Source organism: Linepithema humile, chromosome 4 (assembly GCF_040581485.1).
Source record: "Linepithema humile isolate Giens D197 chromosome 4, Lhum_UNIL_v1.0, whole genome shotgun sequence".
In the NCBI taxonomy this organism is placed as follows: Eukaryota; Metazoa; Arthropoda; class Insecta; order Hymenoptera; family Formicidae; genus Linepithema; species Linepithema humile.
The window spans coordinates 25,526,960-25,542,146 of NC_090131.1; the positions used below are offsets into that span (position 1 = coordinate 25,526,960).

Below are 15,187 nucleotides of genomic sequence, written 5' to 3' on the forward strand. Positions count from 1 at the left end.
GCGACCTGATGGCAGGCTATAAAAGCGATTTATAAAAAAAAAATCTTCATGCCGTAGCATCCAACACTGCACGCGCGATGGTGCAAAGACAAAGTACCTTCCCACCTCGAAACCTCGTGTTCTCCGAAGAAACGCCCTGAAAGAAACCTCTTCCGCCCGCCTAAGCGCGCTCTTTATCACGAAGAAGAATGTTTATTACATAAACAACGGCCGGCGGCGTGATGCAAAGTGCCGGCAAGATAAATAGTATATCGTAAGGTTCGATGACAGATTTCCGCGTAATGTGAATTAGCTCTAAACACGCGGCGCATCAATATGTTTCCGGCACGCAGACGACATGTCCCTTTCTTAAGAAAACCATCAATTTTTATCGTTAAACAAAATTTTTACAAATACAAGACACGGAATCTCGCGATTTAAGAACTCTCTTTTTCAACAGACGTATTCTTTTTCACCAGTAAACTTTTCGATTTGCTGAGAATAATTGGAGCATTTTTATTTTAGACTATGGCATATCTAGATTCGACTATAGTGCACGGAAGCCGCACAGCGGTTCGGGAACATGAGAATCGAAATTAATTTCTGAGAGCCCGTTCGTGGAACTCGCCCCCGGCCTTCGGCTAAGTGTCCTCTTCGCCGAAAGCTTATCGCTCCGCGAAATTCAGTCGCGTGCTCGCACTCGTGCGGCGGGTGGTACCCGCCTGCGACTGCACCCCGCGCACGTGGACACCGGCGCGAGCGCGCGCGCTCTTACGTCCACCCGTACACGCGATCCCAACGGACGGACACACGGCCGTAATGCACACACACACGTTATCGATCTGCGTTTTTACGCGTATGTCAACTCGTTACCGGACGTTGATCGAAGAGCGCAAGGTACACAATTACGCGGCGAGACTCTCGCAAGCTGACAACGCGAAGAGAAGAATCGTCGGAGAGAGTTTCACCATTTCGCTGCTCGTGAAACCGCTCTCGCGAAGATTACAATAGGGTGATACACTATCGCGTATCGGCCGGCCGATAAATGGATCGTAGCAGGAAAATCTTTTTTTTTTTTTTTTTAAATCAGGGATAAGCGCTACTTTCATAGCATTAAATTCTTCGGTAACAAAATCGCTGAGTAAACGTCCGGTCGAGAGTCCAACGTGGTACGATAATCTTTGCTAAAACCGTCCTAATTTCTCTCCGATGTCGCGCGAGATGAAATGAAAGCCAGCGCGAATCAGAATGGAGGGAGGCGAACATAGAGTAGAAGATAAAGCTAGTCTCATCGCACTGTCACAGTACGACCCTTTTTTTCCGCATCAAACGGCTCGTTGGGGATGGTAATATTAGCCCGACGTTTTCCTGCTGATTTGACTTTAATATCGGCAACGAGACGATATTCATTTCCGTAGCTGCGGGCAAAGAGCGCAATGAAAATATTGCGTTACATCCGCCGGGATGGTATTACCGGGCGGAAAGAAAAAGCGGGAAAGGCTCCTTAGAACATTGTATGGCGGCGCATACGTACTTTAGACGACGAAGAGAGAAAAAAATATGTCAACCGCGCGGCGCGCAGCCGAGGTAAAGCGGATTACATTACGCAGTAGAAATATCTGGACCAGAGGAAAGGGAGGTGGAGTAGGAGAAGCGGGAGGAGACGGATTCGCAGTAGAAACGTTACCAAGTAAATAAGGGAAAAGAAAATACATCGAAATTTCAAGCAAGCATTCGTTAAATTTTCCGGTTGAATTATATAATGTCGCGCGCGTCGTATGCCAAAAAGAGCACTCGACGAGTCTTTCGATCTTACTTTGAAGCCGCTGTGCAAATTAAGCGTTTTTCACTCTAATTGCTTGAATATTATCTTGATAATGCTAAAAGATATATTCTTATTTGATATTAATTTCATTTCTCTTCAAACTTAATCTTAATTAATTGAGTCTTTTAATGTTGCATAAAATTTGACAAAAGTATTATTTTAATAGATATATTTAATCGATTAATCTACTGAATTTTTATCAATTAAATTAAACACCAATATCGCATCTATTTAATTAGCCAATATATAAAAAATTAATTTCTTTTTAAATACACAGTGTTTTTTTATATTTCACAATATGTGCAAGGAATTTAACAAGACAAAATTAATTTTGCAGTAATTATTTCGAATAATCATTAACGCTATTTTTAAGTAAGTATACTTACTTAAAAATAGTATAAAACTATAGTTTTAAGTATACTTACTTAAAACTATAGTTTTAGACATTGTCACGAAATTTGTTTTTACAAAATTCAATTTTTCATTTCTCGAGTATACAGGAAATTTTGGCTATTTATCGGAAACAAAACGGCGGTTGCGTTACTGGGTCGCTCACGCGTAGCACGCGCACTATCGATTTAGTTTCCTTGCGGCAGGATGACAACCTAGGGTAACCTAGCACGTTAATCGTGTGTGTGCATATATAGGGGCAGGTTCGTAGGCTAGGTTACGGTGAATCGGCATGCAGGATTAGTCACGAGCAAGCTTGCCTCTGGGTAATGACAGCTGCTACCAGTATGCGCTATTCTAGTCATCAACCGCAACTATCAACGCCTTCAACCACCAACCTCGGGTAATAGTTGTTGTTGTCGAGACGCAACTTCGTGGATAATGACGGGAATCCGCTGAACAATGTCGAAAATTCGTTTCTAACGTTGGTTCTAAGCGTATCCGAAATTTACCGTATTCACAAGTGGCGAATGTGGAGAATTTGATTAAATATTTATCGCTCTCGCGTGTAATGCTTAATATGTAAATAATATCCTAAATATTCCAATTTAGAAAAAATTCTATAGATTAATACAAAATAGTGCAGTCTTTAATATCAAAAAAGTAAGCAACTTGATTTTTCTTCTGCCTGTATGTAGATCTCTTTAGTTTTAATTTAAAATCTTCTCCCTGCCTCGAAGTGTCACGTCCTAACGCACTTTGCTATAAGTATTCTAATTTTGAACTAGCCTCTAATTGGTCATATCACTGAAGATGGCTTGCACTAACACTTAGGCAGTGCCTCGAAGGCACCTTCGACAGATGCGCTGACGGCGCGAAAGAGCTCTTTAAATTTTTCCTTTTTACCCGATCATCCATCCAGCGGCATCGCTCTCCGGTTTGGAGGCTGTAATTTAGCGCAGTTTCGACGTCGCGTAATGGAGGAGAGACGTAATACACACGGCAGGCAAACGCTTGCCGATGGGTGCGGGGTACGAAGGATGCGCCGCCAAATTGGGCTCAGCGCATTGCAACCGCTAAAGGGACGTACGGAGAGAGAAGGGACGTTATATCACGCCATGTAGGATCGTTGCCGTCCATTAGCCGTTGAACTCAGGACGACTCGTCGCCCTGACGTGGCGTTTGAATATTTTAATGTTACAGATTGCCTGAGGAGACGCGCAACAAATTTTACGACACCGTGAAAGCGACGATTCCTCATGATTACACGAATCGTATCGCGTGGAAAGAAAATCTTGGTGTGTCGCGATTTATTGTTTATCTAATTTATTCACGTATCATTTACTGCGACGAGGACGAGGAGTTTGTTAGTTCACATCATGTTTCGATGACTAATGCAGCATGTGTCGAGATTTTATGGCGAGGAGAGTTTCAATGACTTATTTATGAGAGAAGCTTGAGGAATAATATTTCTATTTTTTTTTTAGCTCTTCTTGAAAGATAAAGATTAATATTTGTATTTTCTAATTTTTAATTGTCGCAAATGATGAATTTAAGGGAGAAACGGTTTTAATTTTCGTATTTTGATTATTTTCGGCTAACAGAATGTTAATTTCTGTATGAAGGACGACTTTCTGGAAAGCGGAACGATCCGCGATGCCCGCATGTTTTCTCTAAACGATTTCGCAGAAAATGCAATTACGATAAAGTACTAGCAAGGCGAAATTGTATTTGGCACATAATCGATAATTCACTATTCTCTTTCTCCGCCCCTTCTCTCTCCCCTCCACTCTCTCTTTCTCTCTCTCTCTCTCGTTCTCTCTTTCCTTTACTTTTATTAGAAACTGCTAGTCAACGGTCTTGGAAAAAGAAATCCTATATACAGAGAGCGATAATACTCTTATTTGTTGTACGTTACGTTCCAAAATCCCGCCGCATTAACATGGATTAACATCGCCGTTTATCTCGCGGCGTTCATATATGTTTAATCGCTCGGACTTTTCTAGGAATGTAATCCCCACAAAACGGCTTTGCTTTGCGTGGCCAGCGGGAAAGCGATCGCATAACCAAATGTAAATTCTAGGCACGTATAATCCCCGGGACTGCGAAATCCTCGAGGGTACAACACCCTTACTAGTGATCCCAGATCAGAAATAGAGCTGACTATTACAAAAATATAAATATATTGATATTTTATTCATCTAAATATTATTAAAACGGTCATAATGCTATTTTAAATCATTTAAAAGTATTTGCATAAAACAGTATCTACAAATATACAATTATTCTACATGAATAAGTAAATGAAAGATGAAAATGACTAACGTTGTCTGAAAAACCAGAGCGTCTTTCAGACGATATTCGCAAGAAAATTCCGTCATCTGACTTTCTAATATCGATGTATTGGCTAATCCCTAATCGCGGAGCGTCGCGTTGATCGACGGCGAAATTTCAACGAATAACGCAACAGGAGAGAGATGGAAAGCACGTCTGGACGGCTACGCAGCTTATCTTGCCGTTATTCGCGTTATCCCCCGGCTCTCCAGCGAATTACTCGAGCCTAATCGGGCGTGCGATCGGCGGTGCGCGACACAGGGCGGCGGGAAGGGCGCGACGTGGGGGAAAGGGTCGCGAAGGGAGAAGAGAGAATGCCGCTTCTTTCGCCTCTCGAGAGACGCTCCGAACAAGAGAGGGCGCCAGGTGGATGATCTTCCGAGGACGGTTTGACGGAGGCTGGAACAGGTCGGGCGAGCGGACCGGAGAAAGAGCGAGGAAGGTGGTGGACGCTCGACGTAGAATCGGTCAGGGCGAGGCTGGAGAGGATAGGCAGAAGGGCAAGATGGCCCAAAAAGTCGCACAGGAGTCAAGGAACTCCGGAACGAACCAAGGACCGTCGGCGATTTTCTTGCCCCTCCATAAACCGCTCGTTATACGCCGTCTCTTTCTCTCACCTCCTTTCTCCATCCCTTCTTCGCATACTCCTTTCAATGCCTTAGCCCTTTCGTTCTACCTACCTACCTACCTACCTAGCTACCTACCTACCTACCTTCCTTCCTCTGTTTCTTCTCGGCGGAGCAGGATAGTCGGATTCGTGAAGAAGGAGAGGAGAAGAGGGCGGCGGCAGCCGGCGGAGAGACGGCACTGACCTAAAGCAACACGGCGGGCAGTCGGAACCCAAAGTGAGGAGAAGAGAAAGAATGTCGGGGCTGGAAAAGGAGCAGCGAGAACGAGGGAAAGAGAGAGAGCGGCTCGGGGCGACGCGTGGAGCAGCGGGGAAAATTAATGGCGGCGTGCGCTCGACATTTTTGCGGGCCAATGTCGGGAGTTTTCATCTTCCGCGAGCGAAAGAAATTGTCTTCGAGGGGTGGGATCGCGCACAGAGCCAATCCTCGACACGAAATTTTCGCCTGTTAAGTAGGAGCGTTCACTTTATCTCCGATGGAGTTGAGTGAAACGTGATCGCCACAGTTTCCGTTTAGTTTCGCGGATGTTCTGACATTCTCGTTAATGACAAATTTTATTTGAAATTCATAAACGTAAGCAAATAGAAAATCAATGATCAATTAATAGTTGACGTGAATAAATAGAAAATTAATGATTAATTAACGTTTAATACGAGGAGAGAAATGTTACACGATTGAATTAACACGCGAACGTCAACGCATGAAGGATTATAAGGCATAGTGGTGTGACTTAATTTTTCTTTTCTCGTGAGATATTTACATGTTTATTAGAGGCGCTGTATATATAATCACGTACTCAACTCTGTTTCTTATAAAAAAAAACTAACATATACCACTCTGCCGTCCACTCCTTTATATAACCCATAAGTGGAAGTAATTCGCAACGACCTGATGGATTAAACTCGCGCTCGGGAAGATCGATGTCGATCATAACGTCGCGGTAACGCACGTCTCGAGAGCCCGGCAGTTCTCGATTCGTTACCGTGATATTTACGGCGAGGCGTACCTTCTTTACTTTGCTCTTCTGTCCGGCGCGATCGCGTATATTACCGTGATAAGACTCGACGAGAGCGCCGTACCGCTGGGATTCCAATTTCATCGACCGGCTCGTGAACCTGTTTCTGTGAGACCTTAATATCCGCTGCTCCTGGTGCTTCCATTGCAAGGTCCGATCAGGAGGCCTTCGATCTTCCTACCCTTGTGACACTTCATCTTCGGTCGTTCTGATATCGCTCTCCGGCCGTCATTTTTTCTCATCTAAAATGTAGACGATGTAGACGAAATTATCGTCTCTCTGTCTCTCTGTCTCTGTCTGTCTGTCTGTCTGTCTGTCTGTCTGTCTGTCTGTCTGTCTGTCTGTCTGTCTCTCTCTCTCTCTCTCTCTCTCTCTCTCTCTCTCTCTCTCTCTCTCTGTTCGTCTAATTTTTGCATGTAAAAATGATTTAGTCTTGTCGCCCGTGTTGAATTTTTCCTCTTTCGATATTATTCATATTTATATAATATTATGACGACTTGCGACGAATTATTAGCGAGCGAAAAATGGATTTCAAGTTGAAAAAAATGATCTTTTTACGATGAAAAAAGATCTAACTAGCGAATATATTTGAATCAATCTTCAATTTCCCTGAAATACGACAATGCGAAGATTTAAGGTAAATGCGGGTGAATCGAATCGCCGGCGAAGCGGATTCTTTTAAATATTTTATAACGTTTTTAAAAATCGATCCGATTTCCCTGCACTTACCTTATTTTAGAATAAATTAAGGTAAGTACGGGTGAATCGAATCGATTTTTAAGAATGTTATAAAATATTTAAAAACGATCCGCTTTGCTCGCCTAAGCAATTTATCCGCATTAAAATTCGTCTAATTTTTGTTTAAATTCGGTTACCCAGTAAAACAATTACTTTCGTAAAAACACGTGTTTGTTTTCAATGTATTATCGATACGCTTGTTCATCTAACCAGATGCACGAATAAATGATATCCCTAGAGAGCAATTTCATGAAATTTGATATCGGTCAGTCCTATAAAAATTTATCGTAAAAGTTTCTGCTTGGCTGAAGTTTGATAAAATTATGGATTGGGCAGAATGGAAACGAAATCAATTTATGAGTCGCAGTTAGAATCAATTCTGTCCTATTTTCCTTCTTCCTTTATCTCTTTCTCAACATGCGTTTGCATGATACTCGATACGTTTCTTTCGATCGATCTAAAATTTGCAACGAAAACGCATAACATCCTCCGATGCGCGACATAACGTATGCTACGTATCTTTTTAGAGTCTAACGGATAATCGCAAAGTGAGTGCCTCTTGACAACAGATCTATGCGTTCGAAGATGTATAAAAAAACTGACTACATATGAAATAATATGTTTGAAAAATGTTTGCGAGAAATTTGAAAAATGCTTTATCAAAATGCAACAAAATTATTTTTCAGCATTTACACGTAGACATAAAAATATTTGTCGGTGTCTGGATATTTTTTAGTAATTTTTTTATGAAAAAAAGGGAGGAGATTTTGATGAAGAGACAACATTTCGCATTTGTTAATTTCTGGAATTTGACGGTCTGGCATTTCTAGCATTAATCTAATGTAATAACTCGATAAATATATGTACGCGTGCCGACGATGCTGTATTTTTCACATATGTTCTGTACGTAGTCGGGCGGCAACTGTAGCCGACTGAAAACGAGTCAATTTGAATCAATTAGCGAATGCATGTGTAAAACATGGTGACGATGAGTTACTGATAAAAGCGCGCGCGAAGCGCGCATGCATAGGTGCAAAAAATCTATCAGTTGCGCTTCTGGCGAGCGCGTGTATATACGCACACAATTTCGCGCGGCGCGCATATTATTCGTATATTTCACGGCAAATTTTTCCATCTCGCCGTCCATGCGGCGTACATTTTTCACCATTTTTTGGTAATTCAATACGTCGCACATACATAATACAGTTAGCGGCGCGAAAGAGCTGACGATAATTGATCACGTCGCAGAAACAACGTTTGACCGCGCTGTAATAATTTTTATCGCCGTTACACTTTTTATCGACCGAAATGGCACACACGTGCGGGACAGCGGAATTATTTGGCACCTTTCAAAAAATATCTCGTGAAAATGTACACATCGCGGGAATATCGCGACCCGTTTTACAGTGGATATTTATTCGCCAATGAATCTCGCGGGAATAAAAATGCATTCTTCATTATAGTAGTCCCGCCAAAAGCGCAATTTTGAAATTCCCCCTCGGGAATCCTTAATCCCTCAAGTTGCATAAAACGAAGTTCTTTCAGTCTAATTAACGTTAAAGCGCGACGCGACACATAGTCGGAGGGACTCTCCAGAATTTCGCTAGAATTCCGAGAAGGATTTCGTGAATTCCATCGGCTACACGTGTGACTTGGTGTTAAATGAATTTTAAATTTCACGGAGGGCTCACGAGTGTGTTGATTTCGCATCTTCCCTTCACCGAAATATTTAATATATTTTAAGTATTTTTCGAATACTAAGGCCGACAAGTAGCGGAAGATTCCTTGAGAATTCCATTTTCTTCTCCGTGGAGAAACCAAACTCAATGTTTTTAAGCGAAAGGGAAATGAGAAAGAGCGAGAAAAGACGAGCAAGACACCGCTAAGGTGTATTGTTTCGGCACGATAGACGGCCACACCTGCATGAACTTTCTACGCAAAAGCTGGCGCAGAGATGGCATCGCCGGTGCAAATAGAATTTCAAGAGTCGCGCATTAAACGCTTTATATCGTCGGCGCGCAACCTTTTACGACCTTACGACCCGTCTCTATGGTGACATCGCGAGGACCTTTTGTACGGCGGTGAGGAAGTAACGTTCTCCGTCCGACGAAACTTCTGCGCGAGATAAACAGCGGAGAAGCGGTGTCTCGGTCGCTTCACTTATTTAGTCAGTTTTCAGTAGAGAGTGAAGATGCGGCGAACAGAGACAATTTTTTTCATCATTTAGTTTGAATAGTAAATATTTTTAAGATAATATTAAATTTTCAAATATTTTAGTTTTAGTTAATAATTGTTGAAATTATTCAATGTGTAATAAAAAGAAAATCTTTATTTAGCAGAAAATTCAATTATTAGACAATATTTTTGCATGAAAAAATATTCTACTTCGTTAAAAATTTACTGCTTTAAATTTAAACAATTTATTTTAATAAGAGTAATTTTTATTTGTTATATAGCTACTCTAAGTTTGGCAGGTAAATTACATTTAGCAAATATTTTATTGGAAACAAATCGATCGAGTATACGTCAGCACAATTGTATTTTCAGCAGTCGTAAGGGAGCGCCTCTCGCAAAATAGAGAGTGAAGGTGTGGCGAGCAGAGACAAATTTTTTTCAACATTCATTTTGAATAGCAAATATTTTTAAAATAATATTCTTCAAACATCTTAATCTTTGACTCGCTGCGGGGTACCATCAGCCGATTTTCTCTGATGAGCTGGGGTCTACGCGACCCGATTCGCGAACAAAAATAAGCGCGCGTGTCTGCCGAGTGTTAGATCCATAGATCACTTTGTCGCCGATTAAGGCCTCGGTCAACGAGCGCGCGACTCCCGAGTTACGCGCGAACGATCCTACTTCGTGACCCACTTTGCGAGATCGCTGCTCATCGCGTAAAAGCCGGAGACGCCGCATCGCAATGTTTCCTGGACTATAAACGAGACTCTCGATGACCATCTAAAAATATCACCGACAGCGTAGGTAATTGCCGGCACTCCGAGCGCTACGGTTCGGAGCGATGTGTAAGTCATGCATAAGCGTGGAAACGCATAGTGCGTCAGGTGGCCGCGTCGCTTTTGATGTTGAACAAGTCGTTAAGTTACTTTCGGAGTGTAACATTCTCCTTCGGCGACAGCGAGATCGGCTGCGAAAGTAGCATAAGCGTTCTTAGAAAACGATGTCATCGTTGAAGTAACATCAGTAATTGCATCTGAAAGATATAGTGGTTCTCTGAAAGTTTTCTGTACTTTGGGATAAATAATTTTTAATGAATGAATTTGAGAAACAGCCCTTTGTCATTTCTTAAATTTCTGTTAAACATGATTTAATTTTTACACATTTAAATTTGTAGAATTTGTATAAACAATATTCAAGATTATAAAAGCAATCCGTTTTTATTAATGTGAAAAATATCTCTGAAAAAATAATTTTTTTTTCGTAAATAATTAATATTTTATAATAATATTATATTTTTAATAAATGCAGTATTTCAAAATTTGTAAAGTTGTCAGTTCTTGAGAAAATTGTCGTTCTAGAAATTCCGAATATTCCTATATTCTGAAATTCCAACGTATATCGCAACTAAGTGATAATATTGCGCGATAAGGGAATACCTAATAGCTTAAAGACGGAGACGCGCATCTGCTGTGCTCGAGTAGCTAATCGTCGCCGATCAATATATCGTACGCGCACATACGCAATATAACTGCACGTAATTAACACCCATTACTAACCACTCAATGCGCGCTCGCACGGCCGCGCGCGCTTATGGCTTCTCAGTAGGAGCCTAAGCCCGCGAAATTAGCTCGCAATCGAAGAAACAGCCGAACACGATCGGGATATCGCGTAGGAGACGATCTGATATATACCAGGTGCGAGCTGTATATAATTCTGCAGCTCGTAGATAGAGTATAGCACATTCCACGCGGTGGAACGTCGAAGGAGGCAATCGCAGGACAGGGGTAAAATAGGAAGAACGAATAGAACGGGGAGTGGAGAAAGAACAAGAATACGAGGAATGAACGCACGAACGAGAGCGAATCGCGGTGCGTGTACGAACTACTTTTTGTCGGACTTCTCTGCCTGGCCTGTCGGGCCATCCTTCGTGTATTCCGCGCGCCTCCTTCAGCCCCTCGTCCCGTCGGCAGCCACAGCATCCTCCTCGTCTTCCCCGGTCCCCCCAAACATGCTCGTCCGGCTTTGGCCTCGGTCTCTTTTATTTTTCTAGATTTCAAAGCGCTCAAACAGGTTTCAAAATCCCGCCCGCGGAAAAATCGGAGTGCCTCCTCTCCCTCTTTCGTTCTACCTGGCTTTCCGCCTCTTCCTACTACTTCTTTTTCTTCTCTCCTCTTCCTCCTCCTCCTCCTCCTCCTCCTCCTCCTCCTCTTCCTCCTCCTCCTCCTCCTCCTCCTCCTCCTCCTCCTCCTCCTCCTCCTCCTCCTCCTCCTCCTCCTTCTTCGTCTTCTGTCAGACGCATCGTTGGATGCTGTAAATTCTTGCTCATCGCATCGGCCAACTTTTCATCGCAATCCGTCATTTGTTCTCTCCGCTTTTCTCTTTTTGCTAACATCGAGATATCAAAGTGTATCAAAGTGCGAGCAAGAAATGTATCGAATTCCATGATTTTCGTTTATGTAACGTTAGAATTTTGCGAGAAACTGGATAACTATTTCCTCGCACATCTAAAACATTTGGATGAGGCATCGCCGAGAGAACATTACAAATATTTTCTTCCTTTCTTATTCTTCCGTATTTTTGTTTAACCCATTATACTCTTTACAGTTACAGATTTTATCAATGTTCATGTTTCATTTTTACGTCCCGATTTACTTTTGACAAATCTGGTTAACAATGATAAATATTTCTTTTATTTTTCTTCAGTAATGTAAATATTTTTTTTATACTTTATGGAAAAATATATTTTTTCTCTTCTTTGAAAGCTTTGTGGATTCGTATGAAACTTTCTAATCATCCTGCCGAGCAATCCATCGAATCCTTCCGCGTTGTTCCCGAAGTACCAGCCGCGCAGCATTGGCGAAGCGTGAGGTTGCAATATGTTCGATGAGCCGAAGAGGTCTTATATTGTTCGTCCGGCGTCAGATTAGATTTCGATTAGACGGAACCCGAGAATGACGCCGTACATGCCGTACGGAAGTTTTTCTCGTCGCTTTTAAACTGCTCGTGGTTGCCGAGACGATAAATCAACGTGCTCTCGTAAAAGCCGCTTTTTGTCGAAAGTTGTTTCCAACGTATCTTGTAACTCATCTCCTCGTCGTGTCATTATTGTACCTCGTGCGCCGTCGAATCGCGACGAAATCGTAGATTCTGGAGCTTGTCAATCATTACACATTCCAAATTTCACGATGACGAAAGCAATTTATTGATCTCCACATTTTTTTTACCGCATTGTTTAACGCACTCTCCGTAGGATTGTTTAATATATGAATTATACAGGAATTAAGTAAAAAATTCTCAAGAAACTTTAATCATCGGATTTAGAAAATACATATAATACGGCATGCATAATTAATCATGAAATTAACTCGTAATAACGCGCATTCTTCCCGAGTAATTATTTATTAAGATAACTAGCAATGACGCGCGGTCACATTGAACTGCACGCGCGAAAGAAAAAAAATAATATGCGTCCTTGCCTTGGGTTAGCGTAACCCACGGTATCAAAACGAGACGGGCACACACGGGCGTGATTTTTTTCACGTGGTTGAAAAAGCCGCCTTGAAGCAGCGTACCTCTCGCGACGAGCGCGAATTCGGTTATTTTGCTCGCTACTCTTTCATTTAGCTCCCTTTTTCGCCCGTTTTTTAGACCATCGCGTAAAGTAATTAGCCGCACATGGTTGGCCGTATACAATCTGCGCCCGCTCGCGTATGCGCCATCGAGAAATCTCATGTTGTTCCGCAAACTCGGAAGCGTGTGTATATTTCACGAAGGTGTGCGAGTATGCGAATACAAAATGCGATAATGGATGATCGATGAATGAAGAACTGCGAGAGAAAAAGAGAAAGACTGGTTATTAGTATATTGAGATGGATATTCCGGGACATATATGCGAGTATAAAAGCTGCACGCATTCAAAAATACAAACAAAATTTAATAATATTGATGGTACACGATCAGGATTAGAGTTTGATATCATATATCGACCGAGACGATGGCAATGTCCATTTCGGCGCATTAAATTTTATTAATATTACATTGGTGATCAGAAAATATAGTAGATATAACTACAATATTGTTTCAGATGTCATTGTAATGTTATGTATTTATATTTTACAGACAAACTTGGTGCGCGTGTAATCAGTGCTAATATATTCGTTTCGTCGTAATACAACAAAGTGCGTGTCAGAAGTGTCATTAATATCGGGAGTGCCGTTTAAAGTGTCGCGCGATTTTTGCATTCGGGTACGTGCGCGCGAGCAATGCGTGCACCGCGAACGCGTGTGAGTGTCTCGAAGAACCACTGAGAGGAGGCCTAGGAGGCCTAGGAGGCATCGGGCGACAACAGAGCAACAATATGGTAAGTAATTTATCATAAAAAACGTATTTTTTTAACGATAGGGAAGAGATTACATATATATAGAGAGAGATATACAGCGGAATATTGTTAAATGAAATGTCTTAAAACAAAATAATATCTGTTCAGCAGCTGTTTACTGGTCTAAATTACATTTTATGATGTACGGTTGATTTTACATTCAGAAACTTTGTATTATTTAACAACAGCTAGGAGTTTTCTGTTTTATAGTATTTCAATTAGTGAATATTTACTATACATATAATCCGAGCGTGTTATTTATTATTTAAAGTTTGTCCGGAGCTTAATATCACTAACGGATGTTTTTCTGCTTCGGGGGACGAAACCGTAGGAAAATGCATACTGCTAGTAACTAATGTCTCGGCATTAGCGTTAAGGAGCGAACGTTCGGAAAAAATGTTGGAACCTTTCCATCGAGGCGTATAATAATACCTCGGGGACGAGAGCGGAAAAAAGTTCGCGGCGGGGCGAGGTGGGGTGTGGGCCGCGGAGAGAAAGCTTAAGGAGAGGAAGAAACAACATCAATTTAAGCCACATGCATCGCTCTGGCTTCGTATTTAGGTGGATAATCGGCTTACCGTGGCGGCCTGCCGGGCAGCCCACTTGCAGCGAATGCATCTGCACTGGCGGCGGTTGCACGTCGCGTCGTGCCGCGTCGCGCCGCACCACACCGCTGCCACTGCCACTGGCGGCGCGCATGCACGCTTACTGTCATTAGCAAGGAGTGTTAATGCCGAAGGTTTGCGCGTTAATGACGAGGTCGTCGCTACGCGACTCTCGGGAAATGAAAAAACATTCTGAAGAAACGCGGCATTTCGCGCGGCTCCTCTACGCATCACTTTTTGTCCAGCAAATTGCGCGTCTCAAGTTTACGCGTTGCGTATAAAGAGGATTATTGGCGCGGATTATGAGATTTCCGATGAGGAAAATAATGGCGCGAGTCGGCAATGGTAGCTGTCGCTTTTAGGATGCATAATACTTAATCGCATCATTTTGTCACGATGTGAGATTTAAAATTTTTCCCTTTGTCACTGCAATAAAAAGTGGAAAAGAAAAAAAACATCATTTATATCGTTATGGCGTTAAATTCGCAAAGCGATTTTGTATTCGAGCAAATGCAAATTTTCGGAAACGGATGATTGAGACGCGAGTCAATGCGATAACGAAGAGACGCATCACTACATAAGGTATTCTCGTGTTCACGTTAATTAAATTCGTTATCGTTAAAATCATTATCGCCATAACTATTATTAGTACCGTTACTATTACCGCTACCAAAACTACCACTATTACGCGGATAATTAAGCGGCTTATGATTACGCGGTAATAGCAACGATAAATAGGTCACGTGCGCCGACCTGCTCGTGTCTATTAAATTATTTATCATACCTGCGATTCCAAATTATTATATACGCAGCTTATGATCGTTAAGCTGTTTAAGTGCGCTTGTGCGTGAACGTATACGCATCGTGTAATTTTTTTTTTTCAAGTTGGCCACAATTAAAAAGGATTATAGAAAGGATTGTTAAAATGTAGAACTGTGGCATGCTTTCAACGCATATTTCTCATAATTAAAGAAATTAGCTTTGTTTGAAAAGGAGCGGCAAAGTAGCGAAATGAAAAAAATATTTTTGTGTACAGCACATTATGTGAAAATAATTGCTTCGAGCGTAAAGAACATTCCCAAAAACGTATCAAACATGTCGCCGGAAAAACTCGTTCCT

General features: G+C 41.9%; 1 long non-coding RNA gene across 1 annotated transcript in view; it reads left to right on the plus strand.

The window, feature by feature from the left end:
* LOC105672555 (uncharacterized) overlaps nucleotides 1-15,024 on the plus strand; it is a 50,528-nt gene extending 35,504 nt beyond the window's left edge. The window contains exon 4 of the long non-coding RNA XR_010889912.1: nucleotides 13,205-15,024. This is a non-coding gene — a long non-coding RNA (uncharacterized lncRNA). The remainder of the gene's footprint in view (nucleotides 1-13,204) is intronic.
* The last annotated feature ends 163 nt before the right edge of the window (nucleotides 15,025-15,187 follow it).